The following is a 14635-nucleotide window of genomic DNA, read 5'->3' as shown; positions in this document are numbered from 1 at the left end:
GTCTCTAGATCTGAAGTGGGTCTCTTGTAGACAGCATATATAAGGGTCTTGTTTTTGTATCCATTCAGCCAATCTGTGTCTTTTGGTGGGAGCATTTAGTCCATTTACATTTAAGGTAATTATCGATATGTATGTTCCTATTTCCATTTTATATATTGTTTTGGGTTCGCTACTATAGGTCATTTCCTTCTCTTGTGTTTCGTGTCTAGAGAAGTTCCTTTAGCATTTGTTGTAAAGCTGGTTTGGTGGTGCTGAACTCTCTCAGCTTTTGCTTGTCTGTAAAGGTTTTAATTTCTCCATCAAATGTGAATGAGATCCTTGCTGGGTAGAGTAGTCTTGGTTTCAGGCTATTCTCCTTCATCACTTTCAGTATGTCCTGCCACTCCTTTCTGGCTTGTAGGGTTTCTGCTGAGAGATCCGCTGTTAACCTTATGGGGATTCCCTTGTGTGTTATTTGTTGTTTTTCCCTTGATGCTTTTAATATGCTTTCTTTGTATTTAATTTTTGACAGTTTGATTAATATGTGTCTTGGCGTGTTTCTCCTTGTATTTATCCTGTATGGGACCCTCTGTGCTTCCAGGACTTGATTAACTATTTCCTTTCCCATATTAGGGAAGTTTTCAACTATAATCTCTTCAAATATTTTCTCAGTCCCTTTCTTTCTTTCTTCTTCTTCTGGAACCCCTATAATTCGAATGTTGGTGCGTTTCATGTTGTCCCAGAGGTCTCTGAGACTGTCCTCAGTTCTTTTCATTCTTTTTTCTTTATTCTGCTCTGCAGTAGTTATTTCCACTACTTTATCTTCCAGGTCACTTATCCGTTCTTCTGCCTCAGTTATTCTGCTATTGATCCTATCTAGAGTGATTTTAATTTCATTTATTGCATTGTTCATCGTTGCTTGTTTCATCTTTAGTTCTTGTAGGTCCTTGTTAACTGTTTCTTGCATTTTGTCCATTCTACTTCCAAGATTTCGGATCATCCTTACTATCATTATTCTGAATTCTTTTTCAGGTAGATTGCCTATTTCCTCTTCATTTGTTAGGTCTGGTGGGTTTTTATCTTGCTTCTTCATCTGCTGTGTGTTTTTCTGTCTTCTCATTTTGCTTATCTTACTGTGTTTGGGGTCTCCTTTTTGCAGGCTGCACTTTCGTAGTTCCCGTTGTTTTTGATGTCTGTCTCCAGTGGCTAAGGTTGTTTCAGTGGGTTGTGTAGGCTTCCTGGTGGAGGGGACTAGTGCCTGTGTTGTGCTGGATGAGGCTGGATCTTGTCTCTCTAGTGGGCAGGTTCACGTCTGGTGGTGTGTTTTGGGGTGTCTGTGGCCTTATTATGATTTTAGGCAGCCTCTCTGCTAATGGGTGGGGTTGTGTTCCTGTTTTGCTAGTTGTTTGGCATAGGTTGTCCAGCACTGTGGCTTGCTGGTCGTTGAGTGAAGCTGGGTGCTGGTGTTAAGATGGAGGTCTCTGGGATATTTCCACCGTTTAATATTATGTGGAGCTGGGAGGTCTCTTGTTGACCAGTGTCCTGAAGTTGGCTCTCCTACCTCAGAGGCAGAGCCCTGACTCCTGGCTGGAGCACCAAGAGCCTTTCATCCACACAGCTCAGAATAAAAGGGAGAAAAAGTAGGGAGAATTAGTAGAAGTATGAGTAAAGAAAGAAGGAAAAGAGGAAAGGAAGGAAGGAAGAAAGAAGCAAAGAAGGAAAGAAAGGAGGGAGGGAGGGAGGGAGGGAGGAAGGAAGGAAGGAGGGAAAGAAGGAAAAAAGACAGAAAGAAAGATGATACAGTAAAAATAAAATAAAGTATAATATAGTTATTGAATTAAAAAATATTTAGAAAAAAAAAAAAAAAGGGACGGATAGAACCTTAGGACAAATGTTGGAAGCAAAGCTATACAGAGAAAATCTTACACAGAAGCATACACATACACCTTCACAAAAAGAGGTAAAGGGGGAAAAATCATAAATCCTGCTCCCTGAGACCACCTCCTCAATTTGGGGTGATTCGTTGTCTAAAGGAGGGAAGGAAGGAAGGAAAGAAAGAAAGAACGAAGGTAAAGTATAATAAAGTTATTACAATTAAACTTAATTATTAAGAAAAAGAATTTTAAAAAAAAAGTCATGGACGGATAGAGCCCTAGGACAAATGGTGGAAGCAAGAGTATACAGACAGGATCTCACACAGAAGCATACACGTACACATTCACAAAAAGAGGAAAAGGGAAAAAAATCATAGATCTCGCTCCTAAATTCCACCTCTTCAATTTGGGATCATTCCTTGTCTATTCAGGTATTCCACAGATGCAGGGTATATCAAGTTGATTGTGGAGCTTTAATCCGCTGCTTCTGTGGCTGCTGGGAGAGATTTCCCTTTCTCTTCTTTGTTCTCACAGCTCACAGGAGCTCAGCTTTGGATTTGGCCCTGCCTCTGCGTGTAGGTCGCTGGAGGGCGTCTGTTTTTTCGCTCAGACAGGACGGGGTTAAAGGAGCCGCTGATTCGGGGCCTCCGGCTCACTCAGGCCGGGGGTTGGGGGATGGGGGTAGGAGGGGCACTACGTGCGGGGCGGGCCTGCGGCGGCAGAGGCAGCGTGACGTTGTGGCAGAGGCCGGCGTGACGTTGCACCAGCCTGAGGCCCGCTGTGCGTACTCCCGGGGAAGTTGTCCCTGGATCCCGGGAACCTGGCAGTGGCGGGCTGCACAGGCTCCGCGGAAGAGGGGTGTGGAGAGTGACCTGTGCTCGCACACAGGCCCCTTGGTGGCGGCAGCAGCAGCCTTAGCGTCTCCCGCCCGTCTCTGGGGTCCGCGGTTTTAGCCGCGGCTCGCGCCCGTCTCTGGGGTTTGCGCTTTCAGCCGCGGCTCGCGCCCGTCTCGGGGGTTCGCGCTTTTAGCCGCGGCTCGCGCCCGTCTCTGGAGTTCCTTTAAGCAGCGCTCTTAAACCCCTCTCCTCGCGCACCAGGAAACAAAGAGGGAAGAAAAAGTCTCTTGCCTCTTCGGCCGGTGCAGGCTTTTCCCCGAACTCCCTCCCGGCTAGTCGTGGTGCACTAACCCCTTCAGGCTATGTTCAAGCCGCCAACCCCAGTCCTCTCCCTGAGCTCCGTCCAAAACCAAAACCCGAGCCACAGCTCGCAGCCGATGGGCATTCTTTATCTTCATGAGATTCCTATTACAGTTAGAGCAGCTATGAAAACCAATGATCAAAACAAACTGAAAATTTCTGCATACAGGTCTTTTGTCTCCTTAGGTAGGTTTATTCCCAGATATTTTATTCTTTTTGTTGCAATGGTAAATGGGAGTGTTTTCTTGATTTCAATTTCAGATTTTTCATCATTAGTGTATAGGAATGCCAGAGATTTCTGTGCATTAATTTTGTATCCTGCTACTTTACCAAATTCATTGATTAGCTCTAGTAGTTTTCCGGTAGCATCTTTAGGATTCTCTATGTATAGTATCATGTCATCTGCAAAGAGTGACAACTTTACTACTTCTTTTCCAATTTGGATTGCTTTTATTTCCTTTTCTTCTCTGATTGCTGTGGCTAAAACTTCCAAAACTATGTTGAATAAGAGTGGTGAGAGTGGGCAACTTTGTCTTGTTCCTGACCTTAGTGAAACGCTTTCAGTTTTTCACCATTGAGGACGATGTTGGCTGTGGGTTTGTCATATATGGCCTTTATTATGTTGAGGAAAGTTCCCTCTATGCCTACTTTCTAGCAGGGTTTTTATCATAAAAGGGAGTTAAATTTTGTCAAAAGCTTTCTCTGCATCTATTGAGATGATCATATGTTTTTTCTCCTTCAATTTGTTAATATGGTGTATCACATTGATTGATTTGCGTATATTGAAGAATCCTTGCATTCCTGTAATAAACCCTACTTGATCATGGTGTATGATCCGTTTAATGTGCTGTTGGATTCTGTTTGCTAGTACTTTGTTGAGGATTTTTGCATCTATGTTCATCAGTGATATTGGCCTGTAGTTTTCTTTCTTTGTGACATCCTTTTCTGGTTTTGGTATCAGGGTGATGGTGGCCTCATAGAATGAGTTTGGGAGTGCTCCTCCCTGTGCTATATTTTGGAAAAGTTTTTGAAGGATAGGTGTTAGCTCTTCTCTAAATGTTTGATAGGATTCACCTGTGAAACCATCTGGTCCTGGGCTTTTGTTTGTTGGAAGATTTTTAATCACAGTTTCAATCTCAGTGCTTGTGATTGGTCTGTTCATATTTTCTTTTTCTTCCTGATTCAGTCTTGGCAGCTTGTGCATTTCTAAGAATTTCACCATTTCTTCCAGGTTGTCCATTTTATTGGCATAGAGTTGCTTGTAGTAATCTCTCATGATCTTTTGTATTTCTGCAGTGTCAGTTTTTACTTTTCCGTTTTCATTTCTAATCCAACCTAAGGAGACAAAAGACCTGTATGCAGAAAATTATAAGACACTGATGAAAGGAATTAAAGATGATACAAATAGATGGAGAGATATACCATGTTCTTGGATTGGAAGAAGCAACATTGTGAAAATGACTCTACTACCCTAAGCAATCCACAGATTCAATGCAATCCCTATCAATCTATCACTGGCATTTTTCACAGAAATAGAACAAAAAATTTCACAATTTGTATGGAAACACAAAAGACCCCGAATAGCCAAAGAAATCTTGAGAATGAAAAACAAAGCTGGAGGAATCAGGCGCCCTGACTTCAGACTATACTACAAAGCAACAGTAATCAAGACAGTATGGTACTGGCACAAAAACAGAAATATAGATCAATGAAAAAGGATAGAAAGTCCAGAGATAAACCCACACACATATGGTCACCTTATCTTTGATAAAGGAGGCAGGAATATACCATGGAGAAAGGACAGCCTCTTCAATAAGTGGTGATGGGAAAACTGGACAGGTACATGTAAAAGTATGAGATTAGATCACTCCCTAACACCATACACAAAAATAAGCTCCAAATGGATTAAAGACCTAAATGTAAGGCCAGAAACTGTCAAACTCTTAGAGGAAAATATAGGCAGGACACTCTATGACATAAATCATAGCAAGATCCTTTTTGACCCACCTCCTAGAGAAATGGAAATAAAAACAAAAATAACCAAATGGGACCTAATGAAACTTCAAAGCTTTTGCACAGCAAAGGAAACCATAAACAAGACCAAAAGACAACCCTCAGAATGGGAAAAAATATTTGCAAATGAAGCAACTGACAAAGGATTAATCTCCAAAATTTATAAGCAGCTCATGCAGCTTAATAACAAAAAAACAAACAACCCAATCCAAAAATGGGCAGAAGACCTAAATAGACATTTCTCCAAAGAAGATATACAGACTGCAAACAAACACATGAAAGAATGCTCAACATCACTAATCATTAGAGAAATGCAAATCAAAACTACCATGAGATATCATCTCACACCAGTCAGAATGGCCATCATCAAAAAATCTAGAAACAATAAATGCTGGAGAGGGTATGGAGAAAAGGGAAGCCTCTTGCACTTTTGGTGGGAATGTAAATTGATACAGCCACTGTGGAGAACAGTATGGAGGTTCCTTAAAAAACTACAAATAGAACTACCATATGACCCAGCAATCCCACTGCTGGGCATATACCCTGAGAAAACCATAATTCAAAAACAGTCATGTACCAAAATGTTCATTGCAGCTCTATTTACAATAGCCCGGAGATGGAAACAACCTAAGTGTCCATCATCAGATGAATGGATACGGAAGATGTGGCACATATATACAATGGAATATTACTCAGCCATAAAAAGAAACGAAATTGAGCTAATTGTAATGATGTGGATAAACCTAGAGTCTGTCATACAGAGTGAAGTAAGTCAGAAAGAGAGAGACAAATACCGTATGCTAACACACATATATATGGAATTTAAGGAAAAAAATGTCATGAAGAACCTAGGGCTAAGACAGGAATAAAGACAGAGACGTACTAGAGAATGGACTTGAGGATATGAGGAGGGGGAAGGGTAAGCTATGACAAAGCGAGAGAGAGGCATGGACATATATACACTACCAAACGTAAGGTAGATAGCTAGTGGGAAGCATCCGCATAACACAGGGAGATCAGCTCGGTGCTTTGTGCACGCCTGGAGGTGTGGGATAGGGAGAGGGTGGGAGGGAGGGAGACGCAAGAGGGAAGAGATATGGGAACATATGTATATATATAACTGATTCATTTTGTTATAAAGTAGAAACTAACACACCATTGTAAAGCAATTATACTCCAATAAAGATGGTAAAAAACAAAAAAACCTGAAATCATTGCTAGACCTTACAATTGTTCTATCACAATGTATTAAACCAAGACTCTCTGAAATGGGAAGCATATTTAGTCTGAAGGCTTTTGCTGAAAATATTACCATGAATAGCGTTTTCAATTTCAGCAAAAGGCTAACATTAAATTATAATTACATAATAAAATTAAAATGTAAATATTGGTCATTTCATTTTTTTCTCATTTAAAAAATATGGTTTAATATAAATTTTATAATGAGTGTACATATTTATAGTATGTGTATATATATGTATATATATATATGTTTGTTTTCTTGTCTGTTTAATCTGTTTATTTATTTATATGGGGTCAGTTAGCTCATTTTTTTTCCTGGAAAGTATATATGATCAAAAACTGTTGGAAGCCACTGGATTTGTGGAATATAAAGCTACTTTTGAAAATATTATATATGAGCATAGTAGTAATGATAGAGAATGCTATCTGAGAGGCCAAGTATAAAGCTACTAGCCCATATGATCAGTTAGGGCAATTAAATGTAAGCAGGTGTGAAAAGAAATTGGTTACATGGGGATGATTTAATTTTTCTAAAATAATACAATTCAAATTCTTCTCTCTTCTCTTCAAGGCTCTGCTGCACACCCCCAGCCTCTTCTGCCTTACTACTCAGTGTGTATTTGTACAAATCCTCCTCTCCAGCCTGAAGGCTCTCTGCCTCCAAAATAGAGTTGGCACCTGCTCCGTGCAGATGTTTCTTTCCCATTCCCCCTCTGAAATGCCCTGTCGTGTCCTATTGACCTTCTTATTGTATCCAAATCCTGATCATCCTTCCTTACCAAGGTCAAATCTCTTCTCCTCCTACAATCTTCTCAGACCACTTTAGCCTACAATCTTCTTTTGTTTTTAAACTAATAGCAGTTTCTATCTCTGCCACTCATTTGACAATCAATTCTATAATGCATTGTGACAGCTCTGATATTACATTGTGCCATATCATTATTTCCCTCTTTTGTTTTTCATTTTTTATCTATTTCCCCTCATATTTTTCTTTATAACTGAAACTTCATTCAAACATCCTTTATGGTATGGCTGGCATTTTCCCCTTCTGATACACATTTTCTTAATCTGTGCTCAGTATGTAATTAGACTCAGGGAAGGTGTTTCATAAATATTGGTTGTTAGAATAAAGGATAGGCAGTTCTGTTTGATGTTGCCTTTCCTCAGTTGAAATAGAATGAAAGGATATACTCATAGGGCTGAGGTAAGGATGAAATGAACAATGTATGTAAAGTGGAAGGCAGAGCACAGCTTGGTAAATTTTACTTTCTCCAGAATTAACTCACTAATGGAAATTTTTATGTCACAAAACTACCAAGTCATTTTGAAGCAGAAGTTGAACAGGAATGAATGATTTGAGGCATCATTCATTCATTCACTTCGACACTAAAGAGGATGTTTTAAATTTTCATTTTCCTGTGCCTTCTTTTCTTATTATGTCAATTATTATTCTCTCCCGTGATCAAGACAAGGGATTATAATTTTCTTCACTCATTGATAATTGATGCTAATAGTATGATGGTCTCTTCGACAATTCAATATACTGACCACAATGAAAAAAAAAGAAAAGAAATAGACGCACACACACACCTGCAGTGCACTTAATCAGACCAGAAGCTTTCTGCTGACAGTTATTTAACTCATTAATTCTGTTTGGCTGTTGGTCTGACACCATCACTATAATACAATATGAAGTGCTAATTATCACAAAATCCAATGATACAATTTACCGGGAGAGAAAAACCATTTTTTCTTTCTTTATTGGAAGCTGCCTGCTCCTTCTCTTAAATTTGGTCAGCATTTACTGTGATAGAAGAGGAAACCATGGCACCATATTTGACTTGAGCCCTAACTAATGCAAAGAACAGTTCACTCTCAATCCATGTTATTTTTCAGATAATTCAGCACATTACTGGGTACTTAAGAGCTTCTGCTGGTAATCTAAGAAGAAAAACAAATCTGAGATTCTGTATCCCTTCAAGTGGGGGCTCTGCTGACTCAGATGATGAGCTGCGGAGGCCAGGATCTTCTGCCTTTGAATCCATTTGTGTGCACAGGCACTGAAGGGCTGAGAATCCGTTTCCTCCCATTTCCTAAATTAATTGGGCTGGTCAGTTTCAATATTCCTTCCAGGTCCAGATTTCTTAAAAACAAAGTCACCATTGCCAGAGACTTCCTGAAGAGTGTGTATGTGAATCCAGAAGTCTGGGAACTGCAAGTTGCTTCCTAGTGCAGGCTTCTGATTCTAAGCACACATCTAAGGAGTGCTTGGAGAGTCCTTCCCAGAGCACCCGCTGCCTCTTGTGGAAAATTGCCTCACTGCCTCGGGTTCTCCAGTCACCCAAGTCCTCCTATTGACTTAGTCAAGGTCTGGTGATCCCTGAATAGCCTTTCCTTTCCCTTGTGGTCAGTTAATAATTGAGCAGCCATTTTTGTACCTGGAGGCATCACTAACCTCATCCATTTCAGCTTTTCTTTGGCAGATCTCCTAAACCCTGTGCTTTCTTCCCCCCCCATTTTATTTATTTATTTATTCTTTTTTAAATTGATGTATAGTTGATTTATAATGTTGTGTTAGTTTCAGGTGCACAGCGAAGTGATTCAGTTATACATATACATGTATCTATTCTTTTTCAAGTTCTTTTCCCATTTAGGTTACTGCAGAATATTGAACAGAGTTCCCTGTGCTATACAGTAGGTCCTTGTTGGTTATCTATTTTAAATATAGTAGTGTGTACATGTCAATCCCAAACTCCCAGTTTATCCCTCCCCTGCCACCTTTCCTCTTTGGTAACCAGTAGTTTGTTTTCTAATTCTGTGAGTCTGCTTGTGTTTTGTAAATAAGTTCATTTGGATCATTTTTTTTTTGATTCTGCATATAAGAGATATCATATATTTGTCTTTCTCTGTCTGACTTCATCTCTAGGTCAATCCGTGTTGCTACAAGTGACATTATTTCATTTTTTGGTGTGGCTGAGTAATATTCCATTGTGTATATACACCACATCTTCTTTATTCATTCATCTGTCGATGGACATTTAGGTTGCATCCATGTCTTGGCTATTGTAAATAATCCTGCAATGAACACAGGGTGCAGGTATCTTTTTGAATTAAAGTTTATTCTGATATCTACATGGCCTGTGCCTGTGGGTGGTGAGTGGAAAGTTGGGACATGGAGTATGTGTGTATGAAGAGGGATTGCTGTGGGTGGAGAGGAGGAGGAGGGAATGAGCAGGGCTGTGCCCTGCTCCTGGAATGTGCTCTCTATCTGCCAGACCATCAATCTCACCTCTTTCAATATAATTCCATTTACTTAATTCCTTATTCCTGGAGCTCACAGAATGCAGCAATAGGAGAATGGCAAGGAAATTTTTCAGGGCACAAACCTCTTTAAAAAGTTCATTTTATGTGCAATGAATGAAATATTGACTGTCCAGTATATTATTTTAAAAAGGGATATTAAACAACAGCACAGGACTGTCTGGTTATATTACAATGTCTATCTTCTCATGTGTCAGCAACAAGTAACGTTGAAGGAGGCCTAATTATCATATTCACAGTGGTCCAGGTAGTAAAACAGTTATGCTTTGCGTTGCTCAGGATGTTCAGAGCTGAAATAGATAAACTATGTGGAGACTAGTAATAGGTAATTATTCTCTACTTACATATTCAGCCTCATAATTCTAAATTAAGGTAAGTGGAAAAAGCTTATAAAATATTCAAAGCTCCTTTATCTTTCCTCCTCCCTCTTATTAGAAACTGTGCATGAATTTGCATAGAATAAACTGAGCTCATAAATCAAAGAAGAAACTGCAAGAATGCTCTTTGTAAGCTATAATTTAAGGTTAACTGTAGCACATTTTGTTTACTGTATTATTAATGACTTTCGTTCACTCATGACAAGATTACATATTAAAAATTGTTGGTAGACAAAACTCAGTTCATAATCAATTTACTTCTTAATGTGAGCAATCTGTGTGCATCCCTACGGTAGAGGTAGGTTTAGTGAGGATAATGGAAGGAGTGCCTTGGGAAGGGTGGTTCTCACACAGTCAAGCTCCCTCAGGGGTGTGATTGACAGGCAGCCTCAAAGGGGAATGAGGCCACTGATGCTGGGCATACCTGGACCGCTCAGGTGGGGCTCTGGGCTGCTCCCTGAGGCTCTGGACTTGGACTCCACCCCAATCAGGGGAGTGGTGGGTACTTCTCCACCACTTGCCAATACTTGATGCCTTTTCGGTCTCACAGCCTCATGTTTTAAAATTCATCACATCCATTTACTAGAAAATGTATTCCTTTTGCACTATTAAGCCGAGTCCCTTTCAACGTGCTTTCTCAAATCAGGTTTTCAGATACTTGAGCTGTCCTTCTCATTTCCTCTTGTTCTTCTTTTCCATGGCATGTTTAGATTTCTAACCAGTTCCTCGTCTTGCTCTTCACTTTTGCGTTTCAGTGTTGCTGCTCCTCTGTAGAAACACTCCTCCTCCACTTGAACAAAGGATTGCCAACCCTGCCTCTGCAGTTACAGCTTTCTGCCTCCTGGGCCCACCTGAGGGTAAAGTTTTCACTTGAGTAGATTTAGATACCAGCTGTCTTCTGATGCTTGTGCTACAGAAGGATTTACTCTCATTCTCAGCTAGGGAAGCAGAGAGACAGACAGACAGAATGTTCACAGTTTATTTCTCTGGAAGTCGGCCTGGGTGGGTTTGCTATTGTGCTTGTATCTTGTGTGGCAGCCCTTGCTCTGTTCCAGGTAGAATTTTGGAGGAAGAATCATCTCTGAGTTGTGTACATGCCTGGGTGTCTTCTGAATGTGTGGGGAAGCACCTGAAAATCTTACATTGAAATGTTCAATTGCTTTATTTCATTAATGCTTTAAATCCTAGTATTGTAGATTCAGATGAATTGGCATTAATTTATCTAAAGAGTGCCTAGAAATTATGTCAGAAGCCTTGATCATACTGTGAACACCTGAGGTTTCAGCTCCTTGGGATGAGGAACCTTTGATGTAGATGTAACAGTACCTATAAGATGGAGAAAGCATTGGCTGTAGATTATAAACTAGCACCAGGAAGGATCGGGGTGGAGAATTGTTTCTTATTTGATACCAATTTCTAAGTAATGAGACTGACTTCCTGTCTTGACCTCTCCTGCCTCAGAGACCCCCACCCCATCCACATGCAAACACTCCAAGGAACTGAGAAATATTCAGAGGGACTTAATGCAAAACCAGAGGAGGCACAAAGAAAAAAGAATGTGTCAAGGTATGGTGTTGGCAGAAATGAGATGTGAGCCTGAGAAATGCACCGAGGTGTGAGGTGGCATGGGCGCTCGAAAGGGAAGGTGATTCATCTCAGATGTAAAGAAAGCCGGGACATTCATTAAATTTAAATTAAATGAGAGAATGAAAGGAAAAGTCAAAAGGGACTATTTTCTGCCTGACTTAAAAATTGAGTGTTCTTAAGGATTGCATCTTCAACATTTTCTACTTGACTCTCCTCTTGGTGGCCTCATTACTCTCTGGGCTTCAGCTCTGCCTCTTAATCCCTGACTCTTACATCTCTCAACTCAGTGCAGCCTACACTTCTGGACTTGTGTTTTCAGTGTCCTGCCTTACTTTTTCCCAAGCAGCACCTCAAAATTACCATGTCCCAAACAGAACCCCCTTCTTTCCCATCCAAACAACCCCTTGGACTCTCCGTCTCTGTGCACTACAGTCACCCTCTCAGCCCCCAGGCTGGGCCCCAGGCCCTCTGGATCCTACCCAACATCTTCCAAATTGCTCCTCGCTTGCAGCCCCTGGACTTGCCTTAGCACAGGTGGCTTCCTAAAACAAACTTTTGGTCATGTCATTTCCTTATTTAAAATCTTTCACTGGCTCTTTAAATGATCAATTCAGATTTCTCAGCATGGATATATAACCCTTATGATCTTCCTCATGTCTACCTGCTTATTATCTTCTACTTTTCAACTATAGACTTGTAGATTTCAAATCAAAAATTTCTCTCAACCTCTCTCTCTGTCTCTCTCTCTTTCTCCCATAACACCTAAATTTTAGGCAGTCACTCTTTATTTCACATTTAGCCAAAGGCAGAGATTTTATTTCTCTAATGTTGCCAAAATGTTAATTTAATTCATTAAAAATGTATTGTGCATCTATAATGAAATTCTAGGAGTTGGAGGAGGTGGGGGAGTGAAGATGGTTGAGTAAGAGCAGAGAGAGTAGGAAACAGAGAAGACCCAGAGGACCTTGAGACTCTGTAGCAGCCGCCCTTCCTTTCCAGAAGCACAACAATCAGAAGCCCTGGGGAATGGTCCCACTGAGCAGAGTCCACACTGTCCCGGGCAAATTGTAATCCTAGGTGGTCTGACCTTCCTTTGAGTGGAGACCGAGTAATGGATTCAAACTAACTGACCAGCTCACAAGAGCTACTTTCCCAGCTTTTTAAACTCAGAGGCACAATACCCCAAATTGAAATTTGAAATGGGACTTCATTATTACAATGGAGTTATTACAGTGTTTATTTTTCATATGCTTACATTAACTCCAGCTGAGCTCACCTATGAGATTTTAGGCTCTCTAATTTGCCGAGTTCAGTTTGTCACAAGCAGTTCAGTTTAGTTCCTCTGTTGCCATGAGTTCCATCAGAGAAGCAGGCCTTAATGTTAATTAAAGTGCCGCATTGCCCTTGTACCTCAGGGGGAACTGTGACTTCCGAAGTCGGGAGAAAGATCCATGCTTTCCACCTAAATGAGTATTGTGTGTTCTCATTCTGAGTGGGGCAAGCCAAGAATGGTGGGGGAATGGAAATTAAGAAAAGTGTATACAAAGGGTGGGTGGGGGGAGGAAAGACTCAGTTTCTGTATTTCTGCTACTTGCTAGAGAGTCACATAACAAAACTGTAAACATTACAATATAGGAATTGCTTAGTAGCTCATTTGAAAGTTACTCCTCCAAAGTCACAAAATCATTCATAATTAATTGTCAATTGATTGATGCAAGCATATGCCATAGGAGTTCTGAGGAGGTGAGATCAATGTGGATTGAGGCAGCACAAGGGTCCTGAACAAAGATTAGGACTGAAGTGTGAAACGGCAGGAGCAGCTTTTTTAAAAAATCATCTTTATTGGAGTATAATTGCTTTACAATGGTGTGTTAGTTTCTGCTTTTTTTTGTTGTTTGTTTTTTTAAACATCTTTATTGGGGTATAATTGCTTTACAATGGTGTGTTAGTTTCTGCTTTATAACAAAGTGAATCAGTTATACATATACATATGTTCCCATATCTCTTCCCTCTTGCCTCTCCCTCCCTCCCACCCCTCTAGGTGGTCACAAAGCACCGAGCTAGTCTCCCTGCGCTATACGGCTGCTTCCCACTAGCTATCTATTTTACGTTTGGTAGTGTATATATGTCCATGCCACTCTCTCATGAAGGTGGGAAGGCAAAGGTGGCCTCTGGGTGACATGAATTCACAGTGCCGTGATGCTCCCAATAGGGGGTAGTGCAGACGCTGACTGAAGCAGAATATATACCACACCTGGGCAAACAGTCCTTGATGCATTCATTGCATGGGGAGAAAACTTGTCTTGAGGGCTTGCACTGAAGTCCCTTAGATCTGGTCAACTATTTTGTGTTCAACTCTATGTTTTGTATGGAAACGTACAGAGCACTTCTCCATTTCCCCTCCTTATTCCATTCTATAGAGGATGCTAACTGCTGTTGACTTTGTTATGTATCCTTTCAGCTGTCTTTCTGTGCACTTATATATGTAGATACAGATACATATTCATATATATACATACATTCATACAAATTCTAAACCTAAATGGGGTCATTTATATGTATACAATTCTTATGAGCTGCTTAATTTATTGCCTACACATGTACATGGATGATCCTGCCTCATCAGTTGCCTTCATTCTGTTTTGTTCCACAGTGTCCTATAATAATGGACACCTCTTGGTTTAGTTAACCAATACGTTACAGATGGGCATTTAGCATGTTTTCAATTTTTCCCTAGAGCAAAAATCATCTTGATATTTATGCTTTTGTACCAAATATTCATTTCTCTGTAAGACAGGTTCATAAATGTAGACTTGTTAATTTTGAAAAACAGAAAAGCTATTAGATTAATTTCCAAAAAGATTCTATTCACATCCCACCAAAGTATGTAATATGTGTTAATACCCACTGCCCCACATTGGGGAAAATCCCCGATTTTTCTGTTTGCAAAATTGATGGGTGAGAAATGGTATTTTGTTTAAAAATACATGTTTTTGATTACTAATGAACTTTAACATCTTTTTTATGTGATTGGCCATTTTATGTT

The sequence above is a fragment of the Phocoena sinus genome, chromosome 14 (assembly GCF_008692025.1).
Source record: "Phocoena sinus isolate mPhoSin1 chromosome 14, mPhoSin1.pri, whole genome shotgun sequence".
Taxonomy (NCBI): Eukaryota; Metazoa; Chordata; class Mammalia; order Artiodactyla; family Phocoenidae; genus Phocoena; species Phocoena sinus.
Note: the sequence above shows the minus strand (reverse complement) of the source record.